Genomic DNA, 12694 nt, shown 5'->3' on the forward strand with positions numbered 1-12694 from the left:
AGATCGTTATGGACTAAAATTCTCAATTTTGCAGCTGAAGAATTTTTTTTTCTTAGGGAGTACAGTGTAGAGATTTGTTACGATTATGAGTCTGATATTTAACTTGTTTTAAATGTAAACTAGTTTGTTTCTGAAAAACAAATAGGAAATTTAATGCAATTCTTAGAACCAAGAACATGCAAAGCAACAGAGCAGTTAGTGGACGAGGCTACGCAAAGTTTGCATGATAATCTGCAGGCTTAAGAAATCTAATGTTAAATTCACTAAACTTTATCTGCACTAGGACAGGCAGTACACTCTTAGAAATAAAGGTAGTAAACTGTCACTAGGGCAGTGCCCCTCTTGTCACTGGGGTGGAACCCTCAAGAGTACATCTCAGTACCATTAGTCAGGGAACATAATTGTACAATAATTCATTGATATTATATTTTCTAAATTATATAGACTCCACAGACCCCGTCTCGTCTCCAGGCTTTTATTTTATTGTTCTGTTTTAAAACATTAGGCTATGAAAAGGTACAAATACATACTTTTCACCTGGAAAAACTTATTTAAGGTTCACAGTTGGACCTTAAAACTACAGGTGTGCCTTTGAGGGAACATTTACATTATTTATATTTTTAATGAATGGAAAATGTACCTGCGCAAAACCTTTATTTCTAACAGTGTACTGTTAAGGAATGCAATCATGTGCAAAATTCCATGTTGTTGTTGATTTTCTGAGAGTAAATAAGTTACAGATCCTCTACATAGACTCACTTCTGCACATCTTAATACACAATTACTGTTTATTTACTAAAATTACTATATTGGGAAAAATAAAACATAAACTATGGCCTGTATAGCACACACCATACCTCTGTGTGTGCGTGTGTGTGTGTGTGTGCGTGTACGTAAACAAACCTCAAGTTTTGTAACTCTGCTCTTAAAAGGAGACACACACACACACACACACACACACACACACACATACAGTGTAGCTGTATTAACCACAGAGACGTTTGAACATAATGTAAGTATGTAGTTCACTGTAGGATCTGATTGGCTGTGTTTGTGGTTACTCTACACAAATTTACATATTTCCTCTAAAACTATGTTTATGGTTTTAGGAGACTTGGACTCTGAACAGTTGTTACTTCAGTACACTAGATGGCGCTATGTTTTTTTTTGTATTTGTGTTGAATATTAAAATATATTCTGTATAAAATATTGAACTTTTTTGTTTCATATTAAATTGGAAGCAGATCAGATTTGAGCAATTTACTTTTGGAGAAGTAGAGGAGTGTGTGTTAATGAAGTACAGGAGTGTGTGTTAGGGAAATAGAGGAGTGTGAGTTAGAGAAGTAGAGGAGTGTGTGTTAGAGAAATGGAGGAGTGTGTGTCAGAGAAGTAGAGCAGTGTGTGTTAGAGAAATAGAGGAGTGTGTTAGAGAAATAGAGGAGTGTGTATCAGAGAAGTAGAGGAGTGTGTGTTAGAGAAATAGAGGAGTGTGTGTTAGAGAAATAGAGGAGTGTGTGTTAGAGAAGTAGAGGAGTGTGTGTTAGAGAAATAGAGGAGTGTGTGTTAGAGAAGTAGAGGAGTGTGTTAGAGAAGTAGAGGAGTGTGTTAGAGAAATAGAAGAGTGTGTGTTACTGAAGTAAAGGAGTGTGTGTTAGAGAAATAGAGGAGTGTGTGTTAGTGAAGTACAGGAGTGTGTGTTAGAGATATAGAGGAGTGTGTGTTACTGAAGTAAAGGAGTGTGTGTTAGAGAAATGGAGGAGTGTGTGTTAGAGAAATGGAGGAGTGTGTGTTACTGAAGTACAGGACTGTGTGTTAGAGGAAAAGAGGAGTGTGTGTTAGAGAAGTAGAGGAGTGTGTGTTAGAGAAATAGAGGAGTGTGTGTTACTGAAGTACAGGACTGTGTTAAAGAAATAGAAGAGTGTGTCTTAGAGAAGTAGAGGACTGTGTGTTAGTGAAGTACAGGAGTGTATGATAGAGAAATAGAAGAGTGTGTGTTAGAGAAATAGAGGAGTGTGTGTGAGAGAATTAGAGGAGTGTGTGTTAGAGAAGTAGAGGAGTGTGTATTAGGGTAATACAGGAGTGTGTGTTAGAGAAGTAGAGGAGTGTGTATTAGGGTAATACAGGAGTGTGTGTTAGAGAAATAGAGGAGTGTGTTTTAGAGAAGTAGAGGAGTGTGTGTTAGAGAAAAAGAAGAGTGTGTGTTAGTGAAGTAGAGGAGTGTGTGTTAGACAAATAGAGGAGTGTGTGTTAGAGAAATAGAGGAGTGTGTGTTACTGAAGTACAGGACTGTGTGTTAGAGGAAAAGAGGAGTGTGTGTTAGAGAAGTAGAGGAGTGTGTGTTAGAGAAGTAGAGGAGTGTGTGTTAGAGAAATACAGGAGTGTGTGTTAGAGAAGTAGAGGAGTGTGTTAGAGAAATAGAAGAGTGTGTCTTAGAGAAGTAGAGGAGTGTGTGTTAGTGAAGTACAGGAGTGTATGATAGAGAAATAGAAGAGTGTGTGTTAGAGAAATAGAGGAGTGTGTGTGAGAGAATTAGAGGAGTGTGTGTTAGAGAAGTAGAGGAGTGTGTGTTAGAGAAGTAGAGGATTGTGTGTTAGAGAAATAGAGGAGTGTGTGTTAGAGAAATAGAGGAGTGTGTGTTAGAGAAGTAGAGGAGTGTGTGTTAGAGAAAAAGAAGAGTGTGTGTTAGTGAAGTACAGGACTGTGTGTTAGAGAAATAGAGGAGTGTGTGTTAGTGAACTACAGGAGTGTGTGTTAGAGATATAGAGGAGTGTTTGTTAGAGCAGTAGAGGAGTGTGTGTTAGAGAAGTAGAGGAGTGTGTGTTAGAGAAAAAGAAGAGTGTGTGTTAGAGAAGTAGAGGAGTGTGTTATAGCTGTTGAGGAGTGTGTGTCAGTAAGGTAGAGGAGTGCATGTTAGAGAAAGAGAGGAGTGTCTGTGAGAGAAATAGAGCAGTGTGTGTTAGAGACATAGAGGAGTGTGTGTAAGAGAAGTAGAGGAGTGTGTTTTAGAGAAATAGAGGAGTGTGTGTTAGAGAAATAGATGAGTGTGTGTTAGTGAAGTAGAGGAGTGTGTGTTAGAGAAATAGAGGAGTGTGTGTTAGAGAAATAGATGAGTGTGTGTTAGTGAAGTAGAGGAGTGTGTGTTACTGAAGTACAGGACTGTGTGTTAGAGAAAAAGAGGAGTGTGTGTTAGAGAAGTAGACGAGTGTGTGTTAGAGAAATACAGGAGTGTGTGTTAGAGAAATAGAGGAGTGTGTGTTAGAGAAGTAGAGGTGTGTGTTAGAGAAGTAGAGGAGTGTGTTAGAGAAGTAGAAGAGTGTGTGTTAGGGAAATAGAGGAGTGTGTTATAGATGTAGAGGAGTGTGTGTTAGAGAAGTAGAGTAGTGTGTGTTAGAGAAGTAGAGTAGTGTGTGTTAGAGACATAGAGGAGTGTGTGTTAGTGAAGTAGAGGAGTGTGTGTTAGAGAAGTAGAGGAGTGTGTTAGAGAAGTAGAGGAGTGTGTTAGAGAAATAGAAGAGTGTGTGCTTGGGGAAATAGAGGAGTGTGTGTTAGAGAAATAGAGGAGTGTGTGTTAGAGAAGTAGAGTAGTGTGTGTTAGAGACATAGAGGAGTGTGTGTTAGTGAAGTAGAGGAGTGTGTGTTAGAGAAGTAGAGGAGTGTGTTAGAGAAGTAGAGGAGTGTGTTAGAGAAATAGAAGAGTGTGTGCTTGGGGAAATAGAGGAGTGTGTTTTAGAGAAGTAGAGGAGTGTGTGTTAGAGAAATAGAGGAGTGTGTGTCAGTTAAGTAGAGGAGTGTGTTAGAGAAACAGAGGAGTGTGTGTTAGAGAAGTAGAGTAGTGTGTGTTAGTGAAGTAGTGGATTGTGTGTTAGAGAAGTAGAGGGGTGTGTGTTAGAGAAATAGAAGAGTGTGTGTTAGTGAAAAAGAGGATTGTGTGATAGAGAAGTATAGTAGTGTGTGTGAGGGAAACAGAGGAGTGTGTAATAAAGAAATAGAAGAGTGTGTGTTACTGAAATAGAGAAGTGGTGTTACAGAGGTAATTTAGTGTGTTCTGCTCTCATGTAACTATCCACTGTTCTTCTCTGAAACAGCCTGCAGGGGGAAGCAGAGTCCAGAGCTGAATCACAGCAGAGAGAACAGGACAGTTTATTTTAAGTGTGTGTATGTGTGTGTGTGTGAGTTTATGTGTGTGTTTTGACAGCCCACACAAATTTTCTCCTACACACACTCCACTGCTGCTGGCTCTGTTTATGTGTGTATGTGAGCGGATGTTTATCTGACCCCTCAACTCGAGTAGTACTGGTGCATTATGGGAAATGCTTCCAGGCCAAGAGACAGAAAAGACATAATTTAACCACACACTCACACACACTTTCTCAGACTTGAATTTCTTGGTACCAAAACAGGTCCATCATCAGATTAAAAATTACAACAACAATTCATTATAATAACTGTATGTTTTTTCTAGTTTGCTTTCATTTTAAAGAAAATTAAGGAAAATGAATGAAAATGTTTAAATGAAGCTTTTGCTATACATTATATATATATATATATATATATATATATATATATATATATATATAAAACACACACTCTTCTATATATATATATATATATAATATATTATATATATATATATATATATATATATATATAATGTATCACTCCTTTTTGAAGAAAACCTTGTTTCTCCTTTTTTTTCAGTTTTTGACATAATTTGAAAATGCCTGTTGCATTGTGTGTAAATTCCATGAAGAATGGACCAAAAGAAATGACCCAGAATCACTTGGAAAAAAAGTCTTACATTAGACTTAAAAAGACTTACATTAAAAGTAGGTTTTTTCCTTCTCCTGTAAAGTTATGATTATGGAGATACAAGGTTTTCCTCCAACATCAGCTATATATATATATATATATATATATATATAGAGAGAGAGAGAGAGAGAGAGAGAGAGAGAGAGAGAGAGATTGTTTGACTGTATCTGTTCTTTCTATTTTTGTGATAGAACATCTTATATTGGGTCTGGATAGTCATTATGAGAGTTCCACAGGGATCTGTTCTGGGACCTTTGCTTTTTTAACAGTTATTGTAAACCAAAGATGCTGAATTTAGGAGATTAACAAGAACAGGTCTGTTTATTAAATACAGCACTGAGGGATGTAATACAGGGTGTTTAACAGCAGGTGGCACTGTAGGCTCAGTAAATGCATCACTGAGGGGTGTAATACAGGGTGTTTAACAGCAAGTGGCGCTGCAGGCTCAGTAAATGCAGCACTGAGGGATGTAATACAGGGTGTTTAACAGCAGGTGGCCCTGCAGACACAGTAAATACAATGTTAGAGTTCATTCTGTCTCAAGAATGTTTTGTAGAATTTCAGTGTTATAATTATTTTATCATTAATATGATTGATGTGTACGAGCCCCAACACACAATCACAGATTTTATGACAGTAAAATCACAGTAAGACTACTAATACTATACTATACTTATACTACTAATGCTACACAGTACTAATACTACTAATATTGTGCAATACTAATATTATACTATACATTACCACTTATACTATACTATGAAATACTACTAATACTAAACTACCAATACTATAAAATACTAATACTACTAATAGTACCAATATCAATACTACTAAAGACGATATATATTAACACTACTAATACTATACAATACTAATACTACTAATACTATATAAATACTAATACTAATACTACTAAGACTATATAATACTGATGCTACTAATATTATATAATACGAATTCTACTAATACTAATACACACTGATGATATTTCTGTCACATTTACCGCAACTAATTTTGTACTTTTACTCAGAGAAAAATATAAAGACAGCACTTTTACTGGAGTAACTCAGTCACTTACATATACACACACACCTCCCTCTGTGTCTGTTGATTTGTGGTATTTTGGTGGACAGCAAAGGACAAAATCCTTTATCTATCTGAAATACAGCTTGTTTGTAAGTGTGCACGTGTGTGTGTGTGTGTGTATTTGCATGTGTGTGTGCACATGTGTGTGTGTTTGCATGTTTGTGTGCGTGTGCATGTGTGTTTGCACATGTGAGTGTGTATGTGTGTGTTTTATGCACTGATGTTTCACACACACACCTATATGAGCACTGACTGCGAGTGTGTGAGAGAGAGAGAAAGAAGGAAGTGTCTGCTGCTTTATTAGAATCTGTAATTGATGTACTGACCCTCATACGGGTCAGCAGACACCATCATTACTCACCAAGCATGGACATGTGTGTGTGTATGTCTGTGTGTGTGTCTGTGTGTGTGTGTGTGTGTGTGTGATGTCGGACGTTGAGGACACTCATCACTCTGCTATCTCCATCATAAAACCTTCTACACTGCAGCAGGATGAGCTGACTGCTAACTGCTCTTCATCATTATCATTATGATCACAATCACTACCACCATTATCACCTTCACTATCACCACCATCATCACCATCACCAGAATCACCATTGTCATCATTACCATTATTTTATCACCGTTATCAACACAATCCCCATCACCACCATCACATCAACAGCATCATTACCATTATTACTATCACCATCATTACCATTATCATCACCACCATCACATCACCATCATAACCTTCTCCACAATCACCATAATCACCATCATTATCACCATCATCACCACAATTGTTATCACCTTCCCCACAATCACTATCATCACAATCACCACCATTGCCACTACCATCACAATCATCACCATTGCCATTACCACCATCATCTCCATTACCATCATCACCATCACCACCATCACCATTGCCATCATCATTACTATTTTCATCACCATCATCACCTCCACCATCATCACCATCACCACCATCACCATTGGTATCATCATTATCATTATTATCACCATCATCATTGCTATCACCACAATCACCTTCATCACAACCATCACCATCACTATCATCATTACCTTTATTACTATCATCACCATCACCATCTTCACAATCACTTCTTCCTTCATCACAATCATTGTCATTATCACCACATTATCACATTACCAACATCATTACGATCATCATTACCATCACCGTCACTATCATCATTTTAATCAGCATCATCATCTTCAGCCTGTCTAGTATGTATGAAACCATTCAGTACACTGCTGGAAATCGGGCCTAAAATGTCACCGAAACTCTTTATTCCTGGATTGTTTTCTCCGATTAAACTTCTGTAATTGTTTTCAATGATTTTCAGAGGAAGAAATGGATACATTTGAAACTCACTGTACGATGCGGCAGCAGTGCAAAACAGTGACAGGTAGACACGATTAGTGCAATCAGATGTAGACAAATTAGCTCATTAAGTCTGGAATAAGTCTTTTTTTCTGCAGGAAGCTGTCATATTAATAAAAGTCCGTTCCACCAGGCAGAATGAATCCTGCTGTGAACGGTCCTGAAGCTGCTGCAGCTCAGTAACAGCACATGCTGGATCATGCTGTGCTTACATGTTCTAAAGAAGGTGTTTTTTCTCTGAATTAAGTGTCACTGCACATAAACGTCTGGGTTTCGAGAGTAAGCCAGCAGGATATGTATCTGTTAGAACCACCAGTAAAGCAAACACAGCTGAGGAGTTACAAAAGGTCTTGTTAAAGTATATATAAACCCATAACTCCATGTACTGTAAACAGAAGATGGACAAAATAATGAAAAATGACATGAAATAATGACTTTCTAGTGTGACAGTAACTACAGCACAAATTTCAAGTGCACAAATACAGGTGAGTGGTTTTAGGCTGAATGTTAATCAGCAGTGTGTGTTGGTTGGAAAAGAACTCCAACATTTGACACTGAATTCTCCTATCAGTGCTCACACACACCTGTAACTGGGCACCTGCAGTCATCTGGGAGTAGCTAAGTAGCGCGCTACTTTTTGTAGTTAACTACAAATTTTGTAGCTAATAGCTGCAGCCGCTACAGTTTTATGAAATGTAGCTAATAGCTGTAGTGCCTACAAATTTTTGTGTAGCTATAGCGATAATTTTCACTACAATTTCGCTATAGGATTCAGTCAATCCATGCAAAATCTGAACCATAGAAAGCGGTCATTAACTGGGCTGGTGGCGATCGTGCAATCCTGACTGAGCACACTTCGAGCAAATGGTCATGTGTGGGTCCCATGCGCTGATCACCTCTTACTAGCAGGCTTAGCTCAGGGGTCGCAACCAAAATGCTAAAAAGAGCCATTTTGTCCTTTCAACAAAAATGAAACCACCTTTGGAGGCACAACATTTTATATCTGTTTTACCATCTTGGCTGTAAATAAGTCTCAGTGTGTGCTAGTACAGGCTAAAAACATAACATAAACGAAAACGCAGACTTACTTTGCTCTGCTTCAACCTTTAGGTCAGCTGTAGCCACTTCTCTCGCACATCAGTCAGTAATCTTTACCGCAAGTTTCTTGTAAAATGTCTTTCAATCTTCGACTGTTTACAAGGCTGAAGTCACTTCTCTTTATTCTGCTTCTCGTTCGAATAGTCTCGTTCCACCCTAAATGGTGCCTGAGGCGCCAGATTGTACTGCTGCGCCATTTATGGTAGAATGGGACAATTCGAACGAGAAGCAGGAGAATGAGAAGCGACGTCAGCTTCGCGAGTTGTTGCAGATTAAACGTATGAGGAAACCAGCTGAGCGCTTATAAATACAAATAAGTCCATTCATCTCCAAATTATCGATGTTCTTCTTAAATCTTTCTCTTTGCCTTTTCGTTATCTGTGTTGCCGTGAGACCAGCAGTCTGTGCGTCAGTGTTTAGCATTAAAGGTTGGTGAATTAGCAGTTATGCGTTAACTCCAGCGTTTAAGACCATTTATTGTGAAAACTGTGTTAGAACTGTGTGTTATAATGATTTTACAGCAAAGGAGGATTATGTTATTTTACGTAAAAATCTAGTTTTGCTGGAGATATTATTCAGGCCTGATTCTCAACCCAAATGGGGCCAGGGTCAATGATGAGGATTTTGGGGCTAAAGTGTTGCTGAAGTTTAACAAAGATCCCTCAATGTCATGTCTGTACAGATCTTGTTGAAATGTCCAATTTGGAGCAGTTTTATTTCAACAGTTAATAGTGCTATACACAAAATTGTTTGGTTTGTATGAGTTTATTTTTGTTGATTTTTGTTAGGAAAACCTGGAATGATTGACTTTGCCTTTACTTAGTCTAAATTATGGTTGGATATCACACCTTTGGTTGTGTAAGTTTGATTGTTGGTTACACTTGACCTTACCTTTTGTGATACATTTGCAGCTTTTGTATTTTTCTTTCTGGCACATGATTAAATGCAGTGTCTTGTTCACACTATCAGTTGGGCTTGTTTGATGTGTCAGGTGGAGACTCACAAACTTTCAGACAATCATGCTTTGAAAGTAGCTAAAAAGTAGTGCACTACTTTTCAAAAAGTAGCTAAAAAGTAGCCACTATTTTTTCTGGAAAAGTAGCTAAATTGTAGCTAGCTACAAATTTTGGGAAAGTAGCTACAAAGTAGCTAACTACAAATTTTTCAGTAGCTATCCCAACCCTGTCTAGACCAGAGGTGGCCAGTCCTGACCCTGGAGATCTGGAACACTGCAGCTCCAACCCTAATAAAATAAACCTCTGAATATCAGTGTTGGATCTGAATTCTTCCAGGTGGTAGATCTCTAGGACCGTAATTTGGACACCTCTGTCCTGGACCACACAGTTTCCTGGACTGCCTTCCTTTGTGTACATTTCAAGCCACGTGTGATCTACTGCGGCTTCCTGTGGTCTCGATATGGCTTTTGATTTAATGTAGTAATGACAAAATGCTGTGTGTGTTGGCCTTTAGTCTTCTGGTTATCTGATGTACCTGATGTTCTATGTTTACTTTTTGTTTTGTTTTTGGACGTTTGTTATTTTTTGTTTTGTGTTTTCACCATGCTCTTAGACTGGACTGTTTTGCTGGATTGTTCTACCTGGACTGTGGATTGATAAATAACACCCCGCAGAGTCTCAGTGTTACAAAATACTTCACCTGATTGGTTGGGATTATTGCTGAGGAGGACATGGCAGGCCACTCAGCACTGAACTGCCCAGGTGACCTCTCTTTTGGTAGAGCTAGTTCAGTTTCCACTCCTGTTGCTCCCCGTCAGCTCTGCTGGGTAAGGCAGATTTTCCAGCTCCCCCTGTAGTTTCACCTGTTCTGCAGACTGTTCTCCCAGATAAATATGATGGAAGCCCAGATAGTGCCAGGCTTTGTGCTCCAGTCTTCATCTGTTTTACTCATGTGCACTGGCCCAGTGATTTCTGATCTTCACTCTTCACAGACAAAGCTTTGGACTGAGTGACCAACTGGGCTAATAGCCCACACTTAGCAAAAGACTACGTCCAGTTTTTTCTCATATTAGGGCATTTGTCAACCATCCTAGTTTGGGGAGACAACTACTCCACCACTCATTCTGCAGAGTTTACTCTATGGTGAGGAGAAAAAGGGCACCTCTATCAAACCTGGGTGGCATGCTCTCCAGCTCAGCAGGTTGGCTCCAGCTCAGTAGTGCTGACCTTGCTTATGAGGACTGTTTATCATCCCTATCAGTCTTAGCTATCTCAGTGAATTGATCTCTACCATCTCTCATAGATTCAGGAGACACTATGATGTGGCACAACAGTCAAAGTTACCCCTGCAATGTCTGCCAGCTCCTCTACAGGTGCCCACTTTGGACAAAAACTATCAGGAACTGGATCAGTCACCCACATAACAACTCTTCTCCAGGTTACTGTAGAAGTTTGCCATGATGAACAGAAATCTTTAATCATCCTCGCCATCTTTTGCGAGCTGGGACCATGCCTTCAGCATGTGGTGGTAGTATGGAAGGCCAGACACCCCCCCGCCCCTTCTTTTAACTGTGGTAGGACTGGTAGGACTGAGGAGGAATGGGAGGAGATGGGTTGGTGCTGGGGATTGTGAAAATTTTGTCACAGGAAACAGAAAGTGGGGATGAAAATTTATAGGGTGTTAGACTGGAAGTGGGAGGGGTTTCAGGCATGTTCCTCCTCCTAGATTTCAGTTATTCCATAATTCCATATAATGACTACAAGACCAGCACATATCCGGTATTGAAAGTTCATTAGCAATCCGAATTGTTACAAAGGTTTGCAAGAGGTGTTTATTGTTTATCAAATTTATCAAAGCTCTCTGCCATTTCCTCACTGACTACAGGACTGTGCTATTGAGCTCTTAGGAGGAACCAGCCCTCTGAGACCTCAACATCTAAAACAAAGGCCATGGAAGAATATATTCAAGAGACACTTCAGCAGGGGGCTACACATCCTTCTATTTCCCCCGCCTGTACAGGCCTCTCTTTTGGAGAGGAGCAATGTGGGTTAATCTCATGTGTAAATACACTGGCAATTAAGTTTCTGCTTCCTTAACAGCTGTTTTAGAAAATTAGACCTGCACTAATCTACATCTTCTTAAAAATATGCACTTGTGAAAGAGCCTCATATCTCACCACCTCCTACATCAACCCATAAGTGGCCAATGTATGTTATTTCATGAATATATCAGAGTGGAGTGTCCCATTCATTGTTGAGTATGACAGTGGTTACAATGGTGGAGTGGAGGGTAAAAACAGGAGTAATTTTTTTGTAGTCCAGTGGGGCACTCCACAACTCAATGTGCTAGAGTGTGGTCTTTATTGTAGCGTCCCTCTTTGATGCTCTGATGGCTGGGGAATGAGACAAGGCGCCAGCTCAAGAGGGGGTTCACAGCTGGACTTAACTGTTAAAACAGGATAACTGTCTAAATAGGCTAACTTCACAGCTGGGTTTTGTGCAAATAAGCTAAGCTTACATAATAAATTACAAACAAATCAAACAAAGCAACATTTAGGCTCAAGAACGTACCATATGTGATCATTATAAAGATGCTTAATTTGATATGATGCATTTGCGCATTTAGCTGTAATTCTCAATTCGATCACATATGATGTCAATTCCCATTGTCTCCAAAATGTTGTGTGTAGGCCCATCCATAAACATATTGCTGCTGTCAGAACAAAACCTTGTAACTTTACAGGAGACGGAAAAAACATGCTTTATTTTCAATGAAACCTGAGTTATAATTTTGGACCATTTCTTTGGTAAATTCATCATGAAATTCACACACAATGTAAAGAGCAACAGGCATTTTCAAACTATGTCAAAAACTGAAAAACAATAAAAGAGATACAAAGTTTTGCCTTGACAGCAGTGATATACAAATATAGAAAAGCATTTCTTTATAGATTTTTGGATGGGAAGTTGCATTTTTGAGCATTTGCATGGTCTATAAATGAGGACTCTGGTCTGTAAGGCTGCATGTTTAGTGCTTCTGGTCACTATGAGCATACAGTTATGCCATACGGCCTCCCTAATGCCCCCTCTGTGTTCCAAGCCTTTGTTACTGAGGCGTTCAAGTCAGTTTTAATGCAGCTGCCATAGAAGAATGGTTTTGCAAAGTGAGTGTTCATGGGAGACCATTTAAGCATTTCTGTCTAAGAGAAGCAGTTTAACGCTAAAAGGATCAGACAGGCTGCTGTCTTTGTCAAACACTCAAGCTGTTCTGAAAGCGCTGAAGGATTAGCTGCTTTATACTTGCAATACCAAATGTTTCTGTTGTGTCAACTGCATGTATCTGTATATA

This window comes from Colossoma macropomum, unplaced genomic scaffold, assembly GCF_904425465.1.
Source record: "Colossoma macropomum unplaced genomic scaffold, Colossoma_macropomum, whole genome shotgun sequence".
NCBI lineage: Eukaryota > Metazoa > Chordata > Actinopteri > Characiformes > Serrasalmidae > Colossoma > Colossoma macropomum.